The sequence below is a fragment of the Ovis aries genome, chromosome X (assembly GCF_016772045.2).
Source record: "Ovis aries strain OAR_USU_Benz2616 breed Rambouillet chromosome X, ARS-UI_Ramb_v3.0, whole genome shotgun sequence".
Classification (NCBI taxonomy): domain Eukaryota; kingdom Metazoa; phylum Chordata; class Mammalia; order Artiodactyla; family Bovidae; genus Ovis; species Ovis aries.
Window position 1 is genome coordinate 37,198,968 of NC_056080.1, and position 24,436 is coordinate 37,223,403.

Sequence of the window (24,436 nt, forward strand, 5' to 3'; positions counted from 1 at the left end):
GTTCCCCACGCAGGCCCCTCCTTTACGTCCTCGCAATAACTCCACCTTCCTTTCCCCTCATCCCAGCCCTGCCATCACCACTCTCCCGCAGGGCTCCTGCATCTGGGTGTCTCTCTCCGTTGCCTCCAGCCGTTTGCTGTTAAAGAGCTAGGATTTGTGCCACTGAGGGTCAAGATAGGGTGACCTAGTGTCAGTCTGTCTAGAGTCCTCATTATTTAGGAGTGCCCACTGCGGTGGTTATGTGCACATATTGATGGATCATCCAGCAAATAAGTGTAGTGAATGCAATGGTGAATAAGTTGCTTTGATTTGTCTTCTTAATAGCTATGTCACTTGGAAAAATTAACCTCCCACAGCCTCAGTTTTCCCATAGGAAAACAAAATATACTTATTTTATGACTGGTTGTGGCATCAAATAAGATGCTGTAGGTAGAGGCTCTCACACCCTTCCTCTTCCATGACTATGTAAAAAAGAAAAAAAACTTTGATTTATAGGAGAGAAGGTACAAATATACTAAATTATAAATATTAGCAGAACAATGGTTACATTTATTTTTAAATTATGAAGCTTCAGATACTCCTAAGTAGTTTCTCATTTAAACCCATGACAACCCAGCAGGCATTTTAAAAGATGAAACTGCAGGGTAGAGAGTTTAATTTACCCAAGGTCTCATATTCAGTAAGTAGTAGAAGGATTTAAACAGGAGGCTGATAGCAGCACCCAAGTTCGTAATCACTGTATTAGTTTCCTCTTGTTGCTGTAACAAATTATCATAAATTTTGTGGCTTAAGGCAACACAAAGATCAGAAATCTAAAATGAGCCTGTAGAACTACGTTCCCTTTGGAGGCTCAAGGGGAGAATCCATTTCCTTGCCTTTCCAGCTTCTAGAAGCTGCCTACCTTTCTATAGTATTTGACATTCAATAAATGTCAAATACTTTGGGGACCATGCTTTAAAACCACTATAATAGCTCTATTAGCATCTGGGTTGCAAGAAAGAGAAGATTCAAATAGGATGAGCTGAAATACTAAGGACCTTTGTTTTCTGGTATAGTCGGAAATACAACAGTAGACATGTTCTGGGTTGGTTCAAATAGCTCAGCAAGTTTTTGGAGCCTTTGTGCTTTCCAGCTTTCCATTCTGCTACCCTCAGCATATCAGCCATATTTGGTCATGGTCATACATAGCTGCAGCAGTTCTTGTATTACAAGGAATGAAGTTATCACATCCAATGAAAAAAGTGGACATTGACTTGGGTTTATTGATTTTTCTCAGGAAGGCAAATCTTTCCTTCAAGTTCCTGGGAGTCTTGTCTTCAGTTTCCTCCCAATCACCAACATTTAGTCATGTAGATTTATCCCTTGACAAAACCTATGTGAAAAAAAGTCTTGTATTTTCATCTTCTATGATGAAAAGTGAGTGTTATTAGAAGGAAAAAGGGGATGTGAAATAAGTTGATAGGAAAGTCCTTATCAACTATTTTCATGCAGTGGTCCATATATAATAGTAATATTTGCATGGTGAAGTGAAAGTGTTAGTTGCTCAGTCATGTGAAACTCCTTGAGACCCCATGGACTGTAGCACACCAGGCTCCTCTGTCCATGGGATTATCCAGGCAAGAATACTGGAGGGAGTAGCCAATCCCTTCTCCCAGGGATCTTCCTGACCCAGGGATCAAACCTGTGTCTCCTGTATTGCAGGCAGATTCTTTACTGTCTGAGCCACCAGGGAAGCCCCAAAAAGATTTCTATACCTCCCCATTGGGGAATCAAACTCTGGTCTCCTGCATGACAAATGTGGGTACTCACCACTATAGGGTAAACTACAGAGGCTTTGGGGGCATTTTTATGGTGTTTGGTTAAAAAGTAGATATTTTCTTTAAGTTATATAATTGTAAGGAAAAAATAAAATACAAAGGTTGTTAAACATTGAATTTGTAAAAACTTGCAAGTGAAATCATTCAAATGTTTTAATGAGACCCTCATTTTGCTTTCATGAATAATATTTTATATCTGGATTTATGCTTAAAATAGCTATATGCAATTTCTGTTTGAGAGATTTTAATAATTATTTATCCTCCAAATCTAAATAGATTCTGTTGTTGAGAAGTGTTCTTCATAGAAGTAAATCTAAATAGATTCTGTTGTTGAGAAGTGTTCTTCATAGAAGTGACTGATAAAACATTTAGACCCATTTTATAAACCATTCAATTTATATTTAAAAGCTTCTGCAATAGTAGTCTAAGTAATTAGGACTAACCCTTTCACTGACAATTAGGAAGGCTGTGCAAAAATATAATCATTTGCTCAAAGGAATTGGAGCTTCAACAACATGGGGAAGAATCATGGATCTAAGACCTGGAGAAGAATGAAACTTCGAAGCATGAGCAGGGCATTTGGGACAAAGTTTCCCCCTGAGGGGAGAGAAGATGCAAAGCTTTTTGCTCATAAGCCAGGAGATAAAATCAGATTTGTGCCCTGCCAAGGAGGAGATCTCTGATAACAATCATATTTTGGGTTGAGAATACAAGGATTACACCCTAGAAAAATAGTGTAAAACAATAAAACTTGATCTTGCAGGCATTGAAGCTCAGTTTTTGCCGGCACTGTCTCTTTTGTGATCCCAAGGACTGAAGCCCGCCAGGCTCCTCTGTCTATGGGATTTCCCAGGCAAGAATGTTGGAGTGGATTGCCATTTCCTTCTCTAGGGGATCTGCCCGAGCCAGAGATTGAACCTGCTTCTCCTGCATTGGAAGGCAGAGTCTTTACCAGTGAGCCACCAGGGAAGCGCAACGCTCAGTTTTAAATCACTCCAAGTCTTGAAATCAAATTAACATGACCTGGCATTGCTAATGCCTCTAGCCAACTTCTAGAAGCAAATGTAAATTCTTTCTGGAGGAAGAAAACATCATCCTAGATCTCAAGTTAGATCCTTAATTGTTCACATATATCATTGGATGCAGAATAAAATATAACTAGGCACAAGAACAGACAAAACATTATTATAAATCAACAGACAATGGGAACAACTCAACCAGGGATCTAGATGGTGGAATTATCAGAATACAGTAGATTTTAAAATAACTATCCTTCAGGACCTCCCTTGTGGTCCAGTGGTTAGGACTCTGCACTTCCAATGGGTTCAATCCTTGGTAGGGGAACTAGATCCCACATCCTGCAACTAAGACCTGGTACAACAAATAAATAAAAATATATTAAAAAAAAAAAACTATGCTTAATGTATTTGAGATAATATTGAGAATTTTCTCAAAGAACTGGAAACTAGGAGTTCCCTGGTGATCTAGTGGTTGGGAATCTGCCTGCCAAAACAGGGAACATGGGTTTGATCCCTGGTCTGGGAAGATTTCACATGTCCCAGGGCAACTAAGCCCACTTACTGAAACTACTGAAGCCTGCTCTCATAGAACCCATGCTCTGCGTAGAACCTGTGCTCCACAACAAGAGAAATCATTGCAATGAGAAGCCAAAACACCATAACTAGAAAGTATCTCTTGATGGCTGTAACTAGAGAAAGCCCTGGTACAACAACAAAGACCCAGCACAGCCATAAATAAATAATTTTTTTTTAAAAAAACTAGAAACTATGAAGAATATCCAAATGGAATTTCCAGAAGTGGGAAACACAATAACCAAGATTAAAATTTTAAAGGAGTGGTTCTATAGTAGTTTAGACAAAGCTCAAGATTTAATTAGTGAAATTTTAAAAATAGGTTGTAAGAAAATATTCAGAATGGGAAATAAATGAATGTAAAATATGCAAGAAATCATAGAGGTAAAAGGAACACGATGAGAATGTTCAACACACATAATTGTAGTTCCAAAAGGAGATGAGAGGGAATGCACAGAAGCAATATCTGATGAAATAATAGCTGACTATCTTCCAGAAATGATTGAAGGACCATATTAATCAGGTCTTCTACAGGAAGCAGATGAACACTCGAAGTATAATAATAAGGATTTATTTACAATGATGTGTGTTCCAGACGTAGGTATGGGCAATCCATAATGAATAGTTCAGGAACCTGATACAGTCTACAACTTTTGCCCTCAACATTCAGCGTCTTGACCAGCTACAGAGGCGGAGACTTTCACTACTATTTCATGTTACTTGAGCCTCTCCCCTTTGTAACTCCACCATTTCATATAGGACACAAATTACAGCTAACTTTTTTTGGTTTCAGGTGGTTGCATGATCAACTTGTTTTCACATTAGAATGATACTGTAGTTGATGGGTCACCTCTGTGTATCAAGCAACATATCTTAAACTGCACATTTACTACATTTATATGGAGCTTGTGATTACCATTTTAAAGTCATCTATGTGATGGATCAATGTGATGTTGTACAATTATGGGAAATGACGGACTCCTTCAAACTTGCCCTGGAGGCCTTCTAATGTTTTAGTGCAGGTTTTAAATTTTGTGTTCATAACTATCAACTTTTATCTGTGTTTTCCCAAGTTACAATAAGATTCCAGGTGACTCAACAGTCTTTTTTAGTGCTCTTGTTACCATTGAGACTACCCTATAGCTCCTTGACCCCCCAGTACCTTGCCCTCTACGTGCATTTCACCCTCTGCTGATAATGTGAGTAATTATGATGTCACCTCATGCTACAAATTAATTACTCATGCTCATGATTCTCAGTAGGAAGATCATCCATGAGCTCCCTTAGAATATGAACATTTAAGGATTTATTGGAGAAGACTCTTGAGAGTCCCTTGGACTGCAAGGAGATCCAACTAGTCCATTCTGAAGGAGATCAACCCTGGGATTTCTTTGGAGGGAATGATGCTGAAGCTGAAACTCCAGTACTTTGGCCACCTCATGCGAAGAGTTGACTCATTGGAAAAGACTCTGATGCTGGGAGGGATTGGGGGCAGGAGGAGAAGGGGACAACAGAGGATGAGATGGCTGGATGGCATCACTGACTCGATGGATGTGAGTCTGAGTGAACTCCAGGAGATGGTGATGGACAGGGAGGCCTGGTGTGCTGTGATTCATGGGGTCACAAAGAGTCGGACATGACTGAGCGACTGAACTGAACTGAACTGAAGGATTTATTTCATGAGGATCTAATTCCTAATACCTTGTGTTAGTCAGGGTTCTCCTGAGAAACAGAACCAACAGGATATATGTATATAGAGAAGGAATTTATCTTAAGGTATTGGCTTATACAACTAGGTAGGCTTGGTGAGCCCAGAATCTGATGGCGAAGCCACCCACCTGAAGATTCAGGAAAGAAATTCATTTCAAGTTCAAAGGCAGCCTTCTGTAGAACCAGGAGAGCCTATGTTGCAGATGAAGTCAGAAGGCAGTCTGCTAGAGAATTCCCTTTTACTTAAGGGAGGTCAGCCTTTTGTTTTAGTCAGTCCTTCTGATGGGACCCACCCACATTATAGATGGCAATCTGCTTTACTCAAAGTCCACTGACTTAAATGTATATCTCATTCAAAAATACCTCCACCGAAATATTCAAAATAATGTTTGACTAAATATCTGGAAACTGTGGCTCAGAAAATTTGATATATAAAATTAACCGTCACAATAAGAATACAGTTAAAATAACCATCAGAGACTACTTCTCATGCTAGTTACTGTATAGTCAGGTTGCCAAGATAAAGGTGGCACACTCAAATTAGCATAAATTGAGGGGGGCTTATTTACAAAGTGACTAATTACACGAGTGTGGGCAGGTGAATGACAAGTGAGATTGCAATAACCTGAGCTGAGAAACTGTGGAACTGTCAGTCTTTTCCCCATAAGTTTAAGGGGAAAGAGAAGCTTAAACAATTATGTAGAGAAAGCCACTTTGAGAGGAACAGTAGTACCCTTTTGTCAAAGGATACAGCAAACCCAGGATACCTCCGAAAAAGGGAGCCAGAGGAATCATTATCCTAATCTCTTCATCCTCCTTCTGACCTCCTACTAATGCTCCTCATTGGCTGCAATCAACTGGAAATCAGAAGGCATGGGAGCTATTGTATTAGTAAGCAATATATGTCAGCTTCCCAAGGCAGAGGAGCGTGGAGAATGGATATAGAGAGGCAAACAGGATATGTAGCAGAGATTACAGGCCACAGATCCAAGAATCCCTAAGATTTCCCATGCAGAGTGAATAAAATAAAACTCGCGTTTTGGCACATTGCACTAAAATGATTGAAAACCAAAGGGAACTGAAAAACTATGAAGTAGCATCCCCTTCAAACACAGAAGACAAATTACCTACAAAAGTCAAACAAGAAGACTGACATCTAACTGCTCACAGAAACAGTAGAAAACCAAAGACAGACAATACATTTGCCTTCAATGACAATGTATTTTGACACCTTCAATGACAATGTATTTTGACACCTTCAGAATACTGAAGAAAAGTTCCATGAACTTAGAATGTGTCCCTAGCAAAATAACCTCAAAAAATAAAGATGAAGTAATAAAAAAATTTAAGCAAATAACTGAGAAAATTAGTCAGCAGCAGAAGTCAAGGAATTCAAAATTCCACATTAAGGAATACAAAAATCTATTATTTTGGCAAAAGTAAATAATCCTGGGAAGAAATTAGGGCAAATTAGGAAGAAATGAGTAAAGAAAGAGTAATTAAAGAAGTAAATTTTTTGATAATTTAATGACTATCAACTCTATAAAACAATAATGATAATGTCTCATGGAGTTGAACCGTTGCCTTTCGGTTGCTCAGTCGTGTCCGACTCTTTGCAACCCCATGGACTGCAGCACGCCAAGCTTCCCTGTCCTTCACCAATTCCCGGAACACACTCAAACTCATGTCCGTAGAGTCAGTGATGCCATCAAACCATCTCATCCTCTGTCGTCCCCTTATCCTCCCGCCTTCCTTCAGTCTTTCCCAGCATCAGGGTCTTTTCTAATGAGTCGGCTCTTCGCATTAGGTGGCCAGAGTATTGGAATTTCAGCTTCAGCATCAGTCCTTCAATGGATATTCAGGACTGATTTCCTTTAGAATTGACTGATTCGATCTCCTTGCAGTCCAAGGGACTCTCAAGAATCTTCGCCCCCACCACAGTTCAAAAGCATCAATTCTTCAGCATTCAGGCTTCTTTATGGTCCATCTTTCACATCCTTACATGACTACTGGAAAAACCATAGCTTTGACTAGACGGACCTCTGCTGGCAAAGTCATGTCTCTGCTTTTTAATACGTTGTCTAGGTTTGCCATAGCTTTTCTTCCAAGGAGCAAGTGTCTTTTAATTTCATGGCTTCAGTCACCATCTGCAGTGATTTTGGAACCCAAGAAAATAAAGTCTGTCATTGATTCCATTGTTTCCCCATCTAGTTGCCATGAAGTGATGGGACTGGGTGTCATGATTTTAGTTTTATGAATGTTGAGTTTTAAGCCAGCTTTTTCAGTCTCTTTCATCTTCATCAAGAGCCTCTTTAGTTCCTTTTCACTTTCTGTCATTAGGGTGATGTCATCTACATATCTGAGTTTATCGAGTTGAATAGATAACGTCAAATTAAAATACAGGATAAGAATATAAATTGAGAGGAAAATAGAATTAGTGTTCAAAGGCCCTTAAATTGTCAATGACATGGGTGAAAATATCAAGTTGTATTTCGACAAGTCAAAGATACATTTTATATATGGTAGGCAAAAAGGAAAAGTTTTAAAAAAAGTATAACTACCAAGCCAATAGAATGAAGAAATGGAATAATAAAAATACTCAAAAGAAGGCATAAAGGGAGAGGAAAAAAATAGCATAATGCAGGTGGGGCAAATATGTATCAAGGAATAAGATAATACAGGTGTCCCCAACCTCTGAGATCTAATGCCTGATGATCTGAGGTGGAGCTGATGTAATAATGATAGAAATAAAATGCACAGTAAACGTAGTGTGTTTGAATCATCCCAAAACCACGCCCTACCCCCAGATCCATGGAAAAATTGTCTTCCATGAAACTTATCCCTGGTGCCAAAAAGGTTGGGGACCACTAAGATAATATATTTAAACCTCAATGTATCATAATTATGATAAATATAACTAGATCATATGTTTTACTTAAAAGACCAAAGGCAAAACAAAACTTAACCCACCTATATTCTGTTTACAAAAGACACATAAAAAGTATTAGGGAAGCGTAAAAAGTTGAAAGCAAAATGATAGGAAGGAAATGCCATGCAACATGATCACATATATATTATTTGTTAAAAATACATATATATGCACATATACATATATGTTAATATCAGATATATAGCATACCTACATTAACATCAGATAAAGTAGGCTCTCAGGCACAAAGCATTACTTGAGGAGAAGACAGACATTTCACAATGATAAAGGAGTCAATTCACTAGGTAGACATAACTGTCCTACATTTGTATGCACTTAATAGCCTCCAAACATAAGAAATAAAAATTAATAGAATAAAAAGATGAAATAGATAAATTCATAATCATATGGGAGATTTTAATACCACTCCCTCAATGTGAATATGTGAAGTCACTCAGTCGTGTCTGACTCTTTGTGACCCCGTGGACTGTATAGCCCACCAAGCTTCTCTGTCCATGGGATTCTCCAGGCAAGAATACTGGAGTGGGTTGCCATTTCCTTCTGCAGGGGATCTTCCCGACCCAGGGAGCGAACCCGAATTTCCCACACTGGAGGCAGACGCTTTAACCTCTGAGCCACCAGGGAAGCCCACTCCCTCAATAGGTAACACAACAAGTTGGCAAAAACATACATCAGAAAGAATATGGGAGACTTAAACAAGATGAACACTTTTTTTTTCCAATTGACCATGTGTAGAAAACAATGCAGCAACCACAAAATACTTATTCTTTTGAAATACAAATAGAACTTTATATGAACTAGATTATATTGCATGGGGAATTTAATCAGCATCATTTTTATGAACAATGATTGCAATACGATGATAGATATTACGCCTATTAGTTTTGTAGCTGACAGTCCTTCAGTTTCAAAAGCACATACTCCCTTAAGAAATCTTTTTTAGAATTAGAAAATAATAATTTTACTTCAGAATTATTCATCTTTGACACCAGAGTTCATTTTTCAAGCTACACGTTACCACTTTGGGAATGAAAAACTCTGTCTACTTAATAAGACACAAAGTCATAGTTATCAACGTTCTCACTAGCAGGGCATCATATGTAACTTAACTCTGCAATTTGTAATGCTAACTCTGCTTCCCTATAGGTTCTGTTTTAGGTATCTGCTTCTACAATCCTTGTGTTTCCAGCAGGTAAGCCACTATAAAACTTTCACATCATACTATTTTAAAGCTTTTGTGACATCTGGTCCCAATACGACCGAATACATTTTCTTCCATAGCATAAGTCATTATCAAAAAAGAAAATTACAAGGTAATACATTTTTTCTCATTACTAGTGTATTGTGTGTTAGTCAGTCACGTTGTGTTTGACTCTTTGTGACCCCATGGGCTGTAGCCCGCCAGGCTCCTCTGTCCATGGGATTCTCCAGGCAAGAATACTGGAGTGGGTTGCCATTTCCTCCTCCAGGGGATCTTCCTAACCCAGGGATTGAACCTAGGTCTCATGCATTGCAAGCAGATTCCTTACCATCTGAGCCACCAAATAGAACACTAATTTTAAATTGCCTCACTTAGGATGAACATGGATCAACAATGGGGCAGGGTCTGGACTTCCTGGTGGTTAAGGCTCTGCACTTCCAAGGCAGGGGGCCCAGGTTTGTTCCCGGTCAGAGACCTAAGATCCCACATGGGGTGTGGCCCCCCAAAAAATGAGACAGGGAATAGAAGCTACAAATGCAGTTACTATGCTGACATACACTTTCTCCCCTTCCAAAAAACACTGATCAGTAATGCAGATGTGTGAGGAAAAACGTCCTATTTATGAGGATTGCAATGCTGTGAAATTAGTCTTTGGAGGACTGAAAAGAACAGGATTTGAATCCAGGCTACAAATCAGAATCATGGGAGGAGCTTTGTAAAACTCTCTATCATAGACCCCCGGGCTTTCCTAGTGGCTCAGTGGTAAAGAATCAACCTGTTAATGCAGGAGAAGCAGGTTCCATCTCTGGGTCAGGAAGATCCACTGGAGAAGGAAAATGGCAGCCCACTCCAGTATTCTTACCTGGGAAATCCCCTGGACAGAGGAGCCTGGTGGGCTACAGTCCATGGGGTCGCAAAAAGTTGGATACAACTGAGGGACTAAACAACAACAACATCCTAGACTGCCCCCTACTCCGCCCCGCCCAACCGCAACCCGAGATTATTTAACTGTTCCGGCATCAGTAGTTTTTCCAAAGTTTTACCTAGGTGATTATAACACGACGTCCCAGATGAGAACCCTTGGTACAAAATCCATTTTATCTGTCTCTGAATGTCAGTAAAACAAGGTCAATTCACTTTTGCTGGTAAGGTTTAAATAGAGTTCTGCTGGAAGTTAGGACAATAAATTATATTCTTGGGGTTTTTTGGTGATCCGTGGTGTGGTGATTCATTCATTCATAAAATGCTTGCTTAGCACCCACTATGTGCAGGCATCATGTTAAAGCAGTAGTTCTCAGTCAGGGGTGATTTTTGCCCCCTTTTGGACCTGAGGGATACTTGAAAACATCTGAAGATATTTTTGATTGTTATGACTAGGTTGGATGGTACTGCACGTAATTAGTAGTGGTCACTGATGCTGCTAAACATTCCACAATGCACAGAACAGTTACCCACCAAAAAAAAAATTATTTTGCACAAAATACCAATAATGTTCAAGTTGAGAAATCCTGTATTGGATGTGGGTAAACGGGAGGAAGTCCCTGTCTCTCTGGAGCTTATGATCTAGTGGAAGAAGCCAGCCAATAAGCAAATACTATATATATTTGTGTATTTATGTGTATGATGTCAGGTAGTTTGTTTTAACTATTACAGAGATGAATTAAGCAAAGTAAGGGACTAAAGTGTGATTGGAGAGAGGCTCTTTTACATGAGGTGATGAAGGAAGTTTCCTCTGAGAAAAAGAAGTTTAAACCATCACTGGAATATCAAGAAGCTAGATGAGAACTTGGGAGTTAGGCTGGGGGTTAGGCTAGAATTTAGACTAGAAATCGGCAGTTGGTGAGAGAGGACAATGTGTTTTCTCAGAGAGCAAGGGAAAGAACTTATTAGGAAAATATGATAAGACTTAAGGCCGCTCGGTTGGGCTTTTTGATCCTTATTTCAAAGTAAAAACAATTATTCAAGTTACGAGGTCTGGCCACATTCAGCTCTTGGAAGCACTTGAAGAAGAGTAGGGTGAACCAGAGGTAGGCTTTTTCCAAGTGATTCTAATAGAGGAAGAGCAGTGCTTGGGACTTAAAGCCATTTGCAGGGGAAAGAATGTGCGGATAGGTCATGGATTTTAAGCTGGGTGAGTAATGGTGGACAGTAAAAAAGTAATAGAGTCTTTGCTTTAAATCAGATTAGAGAATTACTGTGGTGAGGGTTTTAGAAGAACAGAGATGGGAAGAAAGAGAGTAAGGGTCAGAAAGTCAGATGATTGAAAGTAAAAGTTTTTGAAGCCAACATCTACAGAGCAAGGAGGAGCCTTTCCTACTTGGTACCCACTTTGTAGCCCACTGTGGGCAATGAAGCCAGGGGACAGGGGACTACTAGGAGTACAGGAACTTTGTATTAGGGTCACACCTGAGGGCCAGTGCTTGTATCAGATTCTATGATTTGGACTTGATGTCTTTCCCTGGCTTGTTGGTATATGGGGTGTTCTGGGGTATAAGTGAAGAGAAGTACCTGAGGGACTTCACTGGCGGTCCAGTGGTGAAGAATCCACCTTTCAGTGCAGCGGATGAGGGCTCGATCCGTGGTGGGGGAACTAAGATTCCAACTGCTGAAGGGGCAGCTAGGTCCACATGCCACACCTAAGACCTGACACAGTCAAAAATAAATAAATAAATAAAAATATATACATACACATATATATATATTTAAAAAGAAAGAGGTCACTGAGAACAAAGCCCAGTGTTGTGCACCATGAAGAGCATTGACTCAAGCTGGAGTAAGTAGGCACGAGGGAAGAAAAAGAACTTTTCCATGTAGCCTGATCCTTCCTCCCAAACACGTAAATTCTATATGAGACATCTATGTCTTTTTTTCTGTCCTTTTCGCTGAATGAATTTTTAGTATGATTTAGTATTTGTTCATGCAGCGAAGGTGAAATTACATTTCTGACTGATATGCTCTGCTTGTCCACACAGTTGCATAACAACAATAAGAGTGTTTCAGGCTAAGGTTTGGAGGATTCATTTATTTGTGCATTTTTGATCCCTCCTACTCCTGCTATTTCTAGCAAAGGCAGTAATTTTTGAACCATATGGTTTTAAAAATTCTATGCATGTTTTGGGTGATCCATTCCCTATCTCATCCACAAATTGCGAACTTGAAACGACTCAGAATATTTTCTTCCATCACAGAGGAAAAAAATATATTTCTTATTTATTGTCTATCTTATGATGGAAAGAAATGCTGACCTTTTGATTCAGGGTATATAATCTGACCCTGTTCCCTATTATAGTGCCTTATTGTACTGATGGGAACTATAATCTGTTTAAAAAATAAATGTACTTCATGAATCTGCTCTATACTTACTTAGGGAAAATACAGGTGCAAAGAGACCAATTAAGTCTCACCAAGCTCTTCATTTTTGTGATTCTTCTAAACCATGCCTCACGAAGGATATTTCTTGATGACTTTGAAGGCCTGGAGTAAGGTATTTACAAGCATAAAATGCCTTGATTAAGTTTAGTCATTTTGCTCATCAAAAATCTTCAGGAAATCATTCATTGTCAAAGCTTGCATGCTAATAACCCTCTTCATAGGCAAAGCGCATTATAAATATTTATTCACAGGCCAGATGAGAACCTTTAAAGTGGTTAATTTTAAAACAACTTTTGTACAGGGTGAAAATAACACTGAATATGAACAAGATGAGCATTTGTGTCATGGTTTCCACATAATAAAGCATTTGCTAAGCACAAGTACTAATCACACATGTTTATTCAACATGTCATATAGCTCTGGTTTTCAAAGGCAAAATCAAAGAGAAACTTATATAGTTTGATCTTAGTCAACATTAAGGGATTATGGATAGATTTTGAATTTTATTTTATTGAAATATAGCAGATTTACAATGTTGTGTTCATTTCTGCTGCACAGCAAACTAGTTCAGTTATACATATGTATATATATTCTTTTTCATTATGGTTTATCACAAGATATTGACTCTAGTTCCCAGTGCTATACAGTTGGACCTTGTTGTTTATCCATTCTATATATAATAGTTTGTATCTGCTAAACCTAAACTCCCAATCCTCTCTCCCGCTTGGCAACCACAATTCTGTTCTCTGTCTGTGAGTCTGTTTCATAGATAAGTTTGTGTTGCATTTTAGATTCCACATATAAAGATATCACATGGTATTTGTCTTTCTCTTTTTGACTTCACTTAGTATGATAATTCCTCAGTCCATCCATGTTGCTGTGGATAGATTTCTCACAACAATCATCAATATATTCCACTCTCCTTAGGTAAAGACATGGATGACACAGATATTGAACAGTGCTTTGAAGCAATATGATTAAACACATTTCTTGTTCCTTTATTCCCAGGTATACAAATTTAGGAATCAGCACCAATTGAAATGTTCAAATTTCAACTGTCTCCTTCCAGACACAGACAAGTGCATAGAGAACAATGAAAGTTGTTTATAAAGGGTTTTCTGCCCACCCTGGTCAGTGATAAAAATCCGCTTGCCAATGCAGGAGACACAGAAGACTTGGGTTTGATCCTTGGGTTGGGAAGATCCCCTGGAGGAGGGCCTGGCAGCCCACTCTGGTATTCTTGTCTGGAAAAATCCCATGGACAGAGGAGCCTGGTGAGATACAGTCCATGGGGTTGCAAAAGAGTCAGACATGGCTGAGCCACTAAGCAAATAGGCATATACACATGCTCACATGCAATCTGAACTCTCCCCTGTTTAATGTTTGAGAGAATGTGAGATTCAGGGCCTGGAGATAGACAGCCATGATGGTGAGGACGTCAGGCCAGTGTGACAGGAATTTGTTCAGATGTGAAGGAGGCCCTCACTGGGGGATTTTTACCAGAGGTGTCTTTCTGAAGTCATCTTGAAATTTAGCTTTTGGCTACTTCTTTTAGAAATCATCACAAAGTGAAGAAAACTATGGTTTTCTTTGACTCTTTGTTGACTAACAGCTTAACACAGCTGAACACTTCAGTTGATCCAACTCATCTGCCTTCTCTCTACCTAAGCCAGGCTGGTGAGTAAGTCCTTCAGGGAACAGAGTGGGGCCTCTAATTCTGGGGTCTCCATCTACAGTGTGGTTTTCAGAACAGTGGGGTAAACCTCTGGATTATTCTTTGTTCTCCACAGTCCATGGAATTCTCCAGGCCAGAATACTGGAGTGGGTCAGTTCAGTCGCTCAATCATGTCCAACTCTGTAACCCCATGGAATGCAGCACACCTGGCTTCCCTGTCCATCACCAACTCCTGGAGTTTGCTCAAACTCATGTCCATCAAGTCGGTGATGCCATCCAACCATCTTATCCTCTGTCGTCCCCTTCTCCCACCTTCAATTTTTCCCAACATCATGGTCTTTTCAAATGAGTCTGTTCTTTGCATCAGGTGGCCAAAGTATTGGAGTTTCAGCTTCAGCATCAGTCCTTCCAATGAATATTCAGGACTAATTTCCTTTAGGATAGACTGGTTGGATCTCCTTGCAGTCCAAGGGACTCTCAAGAGTCTTCTCCAACACCACAGTTCAAAAGCATCAATTTTTTGGCATTCAGCTTTCTTTATAGCCCAACTCTCACATCCATACATGACCACTGGAAAAGCCATAGCCTTGACTAGATGGACCTTTGCTGGCAAAATAATGTCTCTGCTTTTTAATATGCTGTCTAGGTTGGTCATAGCTTTTCTCTCAAGGAGCAAGCATCTTTTAATTTCATGGCTGCAGTCACCATCTCCAGTGATTTTGGAGGCCCCCAAAATAAAGTCTGTCACTGTTTCCCCATCTATTTGCCATGAAGTGATGGAACCAGATGCCATGATCTTAGTTTTCTGAATGTTGAGTTTTAAGCCAAGTTTTTCACTCTCTTCTTTCACCTTCATCAAGAGGCTCTTTAGTTCTTCTTTGCCTTCTGCCATAAGGGTGGTATCATCTGCATCTCTGAGGTTATTGATATTTCTCCCAGCAATCTTGATTCCAGCTTGTGCTTCATCCAGCCTGGCAGTTTGCATGATGTACTCTGCATATAAGTTCAATAAGCAGGGTGACAATATACAGCCTTGACGTACTCCTTTCCCTATTTGGAAGCAGTCTGTTGTTCCATGTCCAGTTCTAACTGTTGCTTCCTGACCTGCATATAGGTTTCTCAAGAGGCAGGTCAGGTGGTCTGGTATTCCCATCTCTTTCAGAATTTTCCACAGTTTATTGTGATCCACTCAGTCAAAGGCTTTGGCATAGTCAATAAAGCAGAAGTAGATGTTTTTCAGGAACTGTTGCTTTTTCGATGATCCAATGGATGTTGGCAATTTGATCACTGGTTCCTCTGCCTTTTCTAAATCCAGCTTGAACATCTGGAAGTTCATGGTTCACATACTTTTGAAGTCTGGCTTGGAGAATTTTGAACATTACTTTGCTAGCATGTTCTCCAGGGGATCTTCCCAACCCAGGGATCAAACCCAGGTCTCCCGCATTGCAGGCAAATTCTTTACCAGCTGAGCCACAAGGGAAGCCCAATAATGCTGGAGTGGGTAGCCTTTCCCTTCTCCAGGGGATCTTCCCAACCCAGGAATCGAACCAGAGTCTCCTGCATTTCAGGCAGATTATTTACCAACTGAGCTATGAGCGACTTTCACTTTCACTTTCTGCTCAGCTCTTGTTCTCCACCATGGCCATTATAAACATTCTCCCCACTCTCTGACCCTCTGACTCCAGAACATTCCTGTCAGAATTGTCAGAATATTGCTTCCCACTTCACCAAGAAATGGTATCCATCGTGTGAGGCTTCTTTTAACCTCCTGCCACCTAATGTAAGAACACACTTGCAAGCCTAGCTACTCTTTGCTTCTCTTATAACAGAAGTAGTAATCTCTCCATCAGTTCTTTAATGTTTCTTTCTTTCTTTCTTGGGGCTTCCCTGATAGCTCAGTTGGTAAAGAATCTGCCTGCAATGCAGGAGACCCCAGTTCAATTCCTGGGTCGGGAAGATCCCCTGGAGGTGGGAAAAGCTACCCACTCTAGTATTCTGGCCTGGAAAATTCCAGGGACTGCATAGTCCATGGGGTCTCAAAGAGTCTGACACTGACTGAACGACTTTCACTTTCTTCCTCACTCATAGACTATGAGAAGACACTGTTTTTAATTCCCCCTTTGTTTTTCATCCCCCTCCATTTAGGGTTTATTGTAACTGCAAAACTGCACGCATCTTTCATGTAAGTGTAAACCCTATGAGGGTATGTGTTGAGGCAGTCCAAGCGTGGGTTGGAAGAGGATTTCCAGACACAGAGTATTTCAGAAGTGAGTGAGTTTATTAAGAACAAAGAGCAGAGATAAAGTGAGCACCTGGGGAGCAGCAGGCCAAGAATTCCTGACAGGCCAGGGAAAGTGGACAGTTTTTGTAGGATAATAGCCGATTTTTATAGCCTCAAGACAAAGAAAATTCCTGCTGCATAGTTTGCGTTAGTTGATTGTTTGGGTGCTATAGGAGTGGGCATCTGCTTAATTGGGAGTCAGGAAGCTTGTTAGTGATGATCAAGAGGCTTTTGGCCAGGTTACGGAGGGATTCAGTCAGCTTTGCAGGCGTTCTTGGTTCTGGGCTCCTCTTCTGTGGCCTTGTGCAAAGTTTCGCACCTGTGGCCTTGGGGGCAGGGCACAGACAGTATGGACAAAGAAGGTTGCCTCCCATATAAGTAAACAAAGGATGTTGCGGCCACCAGTACATCAGTCACTGCAGCCACACCTGACTGTGCACCCTGAGGGGTTTTAGAATAGAGAAAAAAGAGGATATTGGTCCTGGAGAGTTAAGGTGCATAGCAAAGGAGTAATTTCATTAAGACACAGACTCTTGCACCTTCCCATACATCGAAAAGCAGTAAATTCATTAACTTGAGACATACGATTTTTCTTTAATTAGCAGTCATCTTTTGATGTTCAAATACCTGGTTTGGTTTTGTTTTCCAAAAACTTCTGTATATCCTGGTGTCTCTCTTATCTCTTTGGAATATCCCTCAGTAATCCAAGAGATTGTATCCCAGGCTTCAGTCCTCCACATGCTGCTGGCCAAAATCTTGGCCTTCTCTACCCACCGAAGCTGAATTAAAAAAAAAAAAATACGGAGACAGAGTTTGGAGGAAATAGAAAGGTGGCTTTAATTCTCAGTGGCAGAGAGGGGAACACAGTAGGCTCCTGTCTCAAGAATTGTACCCCACCCCAACCCCCCATGAGGAGTCTAGGAGCTTATATAAGATGAGGGCTTGCGTCAGGAGTCAGTGATAAGGAACAAAGGTGATAGTATCTTGATTTTTTTCCTCTTGCATTGGTTCAAAGACAGTCATAGACTGGTGTCAGTAACCCAGTAATCGAGTCTGGCAGTTCAGTGACCCTTCGGCCTTCTTTCTGATAAGTGCCTACAAGGGGAAGGGTGATGTAAGGGTAAACATGAGATACAGGATGTATTTAAGCATAGAGTCAAAGGAAAGAATGTGAATTTTAGCTCCTGCAGAGTTAGGGGGCAGAAAAGCAAACAGTCACGGACATGCAGAGTTGGGAGCAGTTAAACTAAAAAAAAATTGGAATGTTGAGGCCTGCTTACTGTTCTCTTTATCTTCTTTGTTCTCAGGAAAGGGAAAGAGAAAAACTCATTCATTTTTCTTTTTTTTCTTTTCTTTTCACTGCATCAAGAATGCTCCAAGTAAAATACAATCCATAACTTTTAGGTTGTGTTCCCCCCAAGTCATCAGCAGTTTTGACGGACAACAAAGGAAGCCAGAGCAGATTTCTCGCCTTCCCCTGAATGCTATGAGAACCTGAGCCTTGGACCAGCAGAGGCCTCTTGTGCCTGTCCACTGCCTCAGAAAGTTCTGGCGAATTTGGGTGAGCCTTTCCTGGTTTTTGAACCTTCTGACTATTGATTGGTTGATGATCCTGAGTTGTATTTGGTGATGTCTAACCGGTGCGCACCCTACCACAACATCCCCCAGTTGAAAAAATACTGGAAGAGCCCAGTTGAAAGACATTGGGAGTTGCTCAGTTGAGAAACACCCAACTGTCTGGACTAGCTGATTAGGTAGGTAAGAGGCTGGTCTAACACCTTTCCTAAACAAGGCACATCAGAAGGTCAGCTTGGCTTATGTACTTACCAAATCTTATACTTACACCCCAGCCAGGTTTATGTACTTAAAAAACATATAAGTACTTAATTGGGAATTAAAGGAAATCTTGCCTTGAAAATGGCTAAAATGGGGCTCATTTATTGTGTATGTAGTTAAGTTAGAGAAAGTAGGTTTGATTAAACATCACTTTAGAATTCTGACCTTAAAGAAACAGAAGTCCTTCTGGGGGGAATTTGCATTTCTCTCCCTGTGTCTTTGGACTTCCCTGGTGGCTACCTGGGTTCGATCCCTGGGTTGGAAAGATCCCCTGGAGAAGGAAATGGCAACCCACTCCAGTATTCTTGCCTAGAGAATCCCATGGACAGAGGAGCCTGGTGGGCTACAGTCCATGGTGTCACTAAGAGTTGGACATGACTCTTTACTTTCACTTTCCCTGTGTCTTTGAGGTGTAAATTGCCAGGGTCCAGCCCTGGTGGATCCAGGGAATTCGAAGCGGGGATGGTGTGGGCGAGGAAAAACTTATTAATTTATTAATATAAGATTAGATTAGGAAGAAATAGTGTAGTAGGAAAATTAAGTGGAGAAAAGAGGCTAAATAACTTGGTTTACGTGGAAAGCCAATAAAACTTCGAGACAAGAAGTTTGCACCATCTATGTTAGGCCACCGGCATCCATTTGAATATTGGAGGGTGCCCCGCTTTGGGCTCCCTCTCTTACAGATCTTAGAAGCCAGGGCAAGTAAGTAGACATGCCGAGCCTCCATGCCCCAGATGGGAATTCAGCCAGAAATTAGAGTAAAGAGAAGACACGGGGGAAACCAATCCAGCGACTGGCCCATCCTCTATTGTTGTAAAGGTCTACCTGATCTTAGGCAGTTTTCTGGTGTGTGTATGTATGTGTATGTGTTTTGAGAGCTTGGTTGCTGCCATCTGGAAGGTACACATATGGTGTACAGTTGGTAGCCAGTCAAATAGACTGGGATTCTGAGCAGACTTGTCCAACTGTGCCAACTCTCAGGGACTTTTGCCATCTTAACTTTCATTGTGTCAGTCTTTATTTAGACTATTTTCAGGAGAAAATTTTCTAAATGTAAAGATGGCATTCTTCACACTTTTGCGGGGACACCTCTTATATCTTATGACATTCCTGGTGGCTCAGTGGTAAAGAATCTGCCTGCCAATGCAGGAGACATGGATTCGATCCCTGGGTTGAGAAGATCCCCCAGAGGAGGACATGACCACCTACTCCAGTATTCTTGCCTGGAGAATTCCATGGACAGAGAAGCCTGGTGGGCTACAGTTCATAGGGTTACAAAAGAGTCAGACATAACGGAGTGACTACAACAACTGTTACATCTTACTGCTTTTGTTGCAGGAAGAGGGACCCCTTCCAGGGCCCAAAACTGGGCTCTTGTCTAACACTCAGAAATGATTTGTCTGAGGAGACACCTGTGCTGACAAAGCAAGAGATTTTATTCAGAAAGAGTGCCCAGGTGGAGAGCAACAGGGTAAGGGAACCCAGGAGAACTGCTCTGCCACATGGTCTCAGGTTTTATGGCGATGGGATTAGTTTCTGTGTTTTTAGCCAATCATATTGACTCAGAGTCCTTCCTGGTGGTTCAGCCCAGATGGATGCCAGTGAGAAGGATTCTGGGAGGTGGTCAGACATGTGGTGTCTTCTTTCAATCTTTCCTGAACTCTTCTGGTTGGTGGTGGCTTATGAGTTCTGTGCTCCTTACTAGGACCTCCTGTTGTAAAACAACTCATGCAAATGGTTACTATGGTGCCTGGCCAGGGTGGGCAGTTTCAGTCAGTGTGCTTCCCCTGACCCTTTGAGTCACTGTTAACAAATATATCATTAATGGCAAGATGATGGATCCTTTAAACTGGAGAAACTTGTTATAAACAGCTGTTTTATTGGCACCAGTGAAAAACAAATTAGAAGGTCAAAAGAAATATACACAATGGTAGCCTAAGAGCTCCCTTAGTTTTCAACAACCAAAACAAAACAAGTGGTTTAAGAAGGCTTATTTGAGGTCTGTGCTTTCCCTCAATGAGTCTAGAGATACTAATAAAAACATTAGGATAATTAATGTTAATTAGGTTGATTAACAGGGAAATAAGAAAAAAAAAACTGAAGGAAAGTTTAGAGACTTCTTCCCAACAAGGTAGAAATTTTAAAGGGAATCATACCAAGAGGATAAAGAAATCTTTATATGCTTATTTATAATAGAATAAGTAAAACAGACATTTTTATATTTTGATACAACATCACCTGAGTTTAGATCTCCCAAAAGGACCCCTTATTCATTCTCAACATTAAAGGGCCCCAAGCAAGTCTGATCTATTTATACCCCAGTTAAAAAAAAAAAAAAATATATATATATATTTAAAAGGCTACAAGAAAATTACACTGAGATACCTGACCAGCAATTTCTTGTGCCAACAGGACAATTAAGTTTTTTTTAAAAAAATTAACAAAAGGCCTGTGTCCCTCGGCTCAATTCTCATTGGGGATCCCAAGGTCTTTTGCATAAAAATAGATTCAGTGGTCAGGATAACAAGAAAGATTTATGGACTCCTTGTAAGAACAAGGGCTGTTGATGGGATTCTGATAGAAACAAAACTTAAAATGTATGAAAGTTGATAAAATTGAGATGAAAGCTAATATAAATTGCTATATTTAAATGAGATTTATATAAGATGGTTGCATCTCTTTTGCCTAATTATAATGTGGGGTAAGCATGTTTCACTGGGGAATGCTTCCCCTGCTTGAAATCATAAATCTGCCCATCAGGAAATATTAATTAAACATACTAAAGGTAATCAGCAGGGTTACCTGAGCCTGCATGATATAAAATAAAAACAGGGAGTTAATATTCAGGGGCTAATATATATTTTTTTTTGCTTCAGATTTAACCTGTGCACTAAGAGGGCCTCTGTTGAATGCCTTATACAAACTTTTTTTTCTGTGTGAGGAATCTTTTTTTTTTAAATGTAAATGTATTTATTCTAATTGGAGGTTAATACTTAACAATATTGTATTGGTTTTGCCATACATCAACATGTATCCGCCACAGGTATACATGTGTTCCCCATCCTGAACCCCCCTCCCTCCTACCTCCCCGTACCATCCCTCTGGGTCATCCCAGTGCACCAGCCCCAAGCATCCAGTATCATGCATTGAACCTGGGCTGGCAGCTCGTTTCTTATATGATATTATACATGTTTTAATGCCATTCTCCCAAATCATCCCACCCTCTCCCTCTCCCACAGAGTCCAAAATACTGTTCTATACATCTGTGTCTCTTTTGCTGTCTCGCATACAGGGTTATCGTTACCATCTTTCTAAATTCCATATACATGCGTTAGCATACTATATTGGTGTTTTTCTTTCTGGCTTACTTCACTCTGTATAATAGGCTCCAGTTTCATCCACGTCATTAGAACTGATTCAAATGTATTCTTTTTAATGGCTGAGTAACACTCCATTGTGTTTTGAAGACATGATATATTGAATCTTAGATGATATATGATATATACATGATATATTGAATCTAGAACATAGAACTCTTGACTTGCAGTTTAGTTGGAAATCTTCTTGCTGATATGAAAGCAAATTAGAGAAAATATAGTTGGGCCAATCAATCTTTTAATATCATTTAGGCAGCAAACTAGATCTTTGGGGAATTAAAAGCAACTGTCTTTGTCTTGCAGATCCCTACAAATCAGAAATATCCCCTTTCCCTTCTCCAGGGGAGCTTCCAAACCCAGGGATCAAACCCAGGTTTCCTGCATTGCAGGTGGATTCTTTACCATCTGAACTACCAGGGAAGCCGAATATAAACACAGCCCATCCACATATAAAATGTAAATACAGACCTGAGCCTGAGTCTAATTAGATTAGTAGAACCTGAAACCAAAGAGAAAAAAGAGACTTTTAAAACTCAAACCACCAGAAAGGATCCCTCACCTAAAATGTAATCCACAACTTCTTAAATATTTATTAAGAACAAATATGAATCTTAAAAGTCCTTTCCACAAATAGTAAAGATTTAGTCATCTGAGAAAACAAATGTAACTTATTCCAACTGTTATTTATAAACTAGTAAGCTGGGTGGCTCAGTGGTTAAGAATCCACCTGCAATGTTTGATCCCTGAGTTGGGAAGATGCCCTGGAGGAGGGCATGGCAACCCACTCCAGTACTCTTGCCTGGAGAATCCCATGGACAGAGGAGCCTGGTGGGCTATACAGCCCATAGGTTCACAGAGTCAGACAGGTATGAACATGCACGCAAGTTTCTATTTAGTACCTGATTCATAACTAAGCCATAAAGTGAAGCTTTGAGATTTCTAAATTTGTCTACATATGTCTGTGTGTATGTTATATGTGTGAGATTTCTCTACCTCCAGAAAATATTATCAAAATGCTCTGTTTGATTGACTTAAAAGCAAACACTTACAAATTAAATATTTCTAGATATAAAAGAAACTGACCAAGATGAGTTTCAAGTTCATGTGATCTAGGAAATATTCAGTATTAGCTAATATCAGGTATTAAAGCTAACTTAAGCTTGTTGGGTTGACCAGGACAGATATGTCTTGTTTTTATTGTACCTAGGTTTACTTAGGAGAAGGCAGTGGCACCCCACTCCAGTACTCTTGCCTGGAAAATCCCATGGACGGAGGAGCCTGGAAGGCTGCAATTCATGGGGTCGCTAAGAGTCGGACACGACTGAACAACTTCACTTTCACTTTTCACTTTCATTCATTGGAGAAGGAAATGGCAACCCACTCCAGTGTTCTTGCCTGGAGAATCCAAGGGACGGCAGAGCCTGGTGGGCTGCCGTCTATGGGGTCACACAGGGTCGGACACGACTGAAGCGACTTAGCAGCAGCAGTCTTTAGTTGCCACATGTGGGATCTAGTTCCCCAATCAGGGACTGAACCCCGGCCCACTGCACTGGGAGCACAGAGTTTTAGCCACTGGATCACTGGGGAAGTCCCTTCTTTTTGATATTTTTGACAAACTTCCCAAATATCAAATTTTAACTGAAATTCTTTTGACAACTCAAAGAAACCTTGAGGCATCTCCGAGAGGAATGTTAAACTAATTAAGCTTATTTGGTATGTTAATACTGGAGAAGCATTGTCAGGTAATTGGAGATAAACCTTCTTAGGTTATATTTTGTATGGGTAAATAATATAGATATTCAAAAATTTATATGGAATTCCTGGGAATCTAATATGTTATTTATAACTTTATGACTTTTTCTGAAATATACTGACTTTTAATCTTTACAGAAAACCTATTCTCTTATGCTAACTATGACCTTTTGACCTTTTGTGCTTTATAAGTTGACAAAGCACACCTTTTGTAAACAAAGACAAAACAATAATTTTTTTCTGTCTCCCTGATCCCTCCAGAATTTGGCTTCTCCAACTGGCTCCCCTATGGACTTGATGGCTTATTGTAACTAGACTACTGCTAGTTGTACTAATCTTAGCTCTAATTTGTTCTCTCCTGTTATTTTCAAATCATTTATGTCTGATGCCTCTCTCTACTATGATTTTATTAACATTACTAGATGTATTCCCTGTACATCTAGTACTTGCACATCTTGGCTGTTTTATAAGATGGTTGTCTCTTTTTTTTTAACCAAATGTGTAACCAGGGTCTCCAACAAAATTAATGATGGTTAAACATCTTGAGGCAATCAATTATATATACGTGTGTGTGTGTGTGTGTGTGTGTGTATCCATTCCCCTGGAGGAGGAAATGGCAACCCATTCCAGTATTCTTGCCTGAAAAATCCCATGAACAGAGGAGCCTGGTAGGCTACATTCCAAAGGGTTGCAAAAAGTTGGACACAACTGAGCAACTAAGCATGCAGAATATGCATATATATACTCTACATAGAATAATTGTAATAATGCAACTCTTTATGTGAGAAGAAGCAACAAGGGAAGACATCTCCTAGATGATAACAGACCAGTTAGAGAGGCAATTCAGATGATTTTAGATTATCGATAGGACCT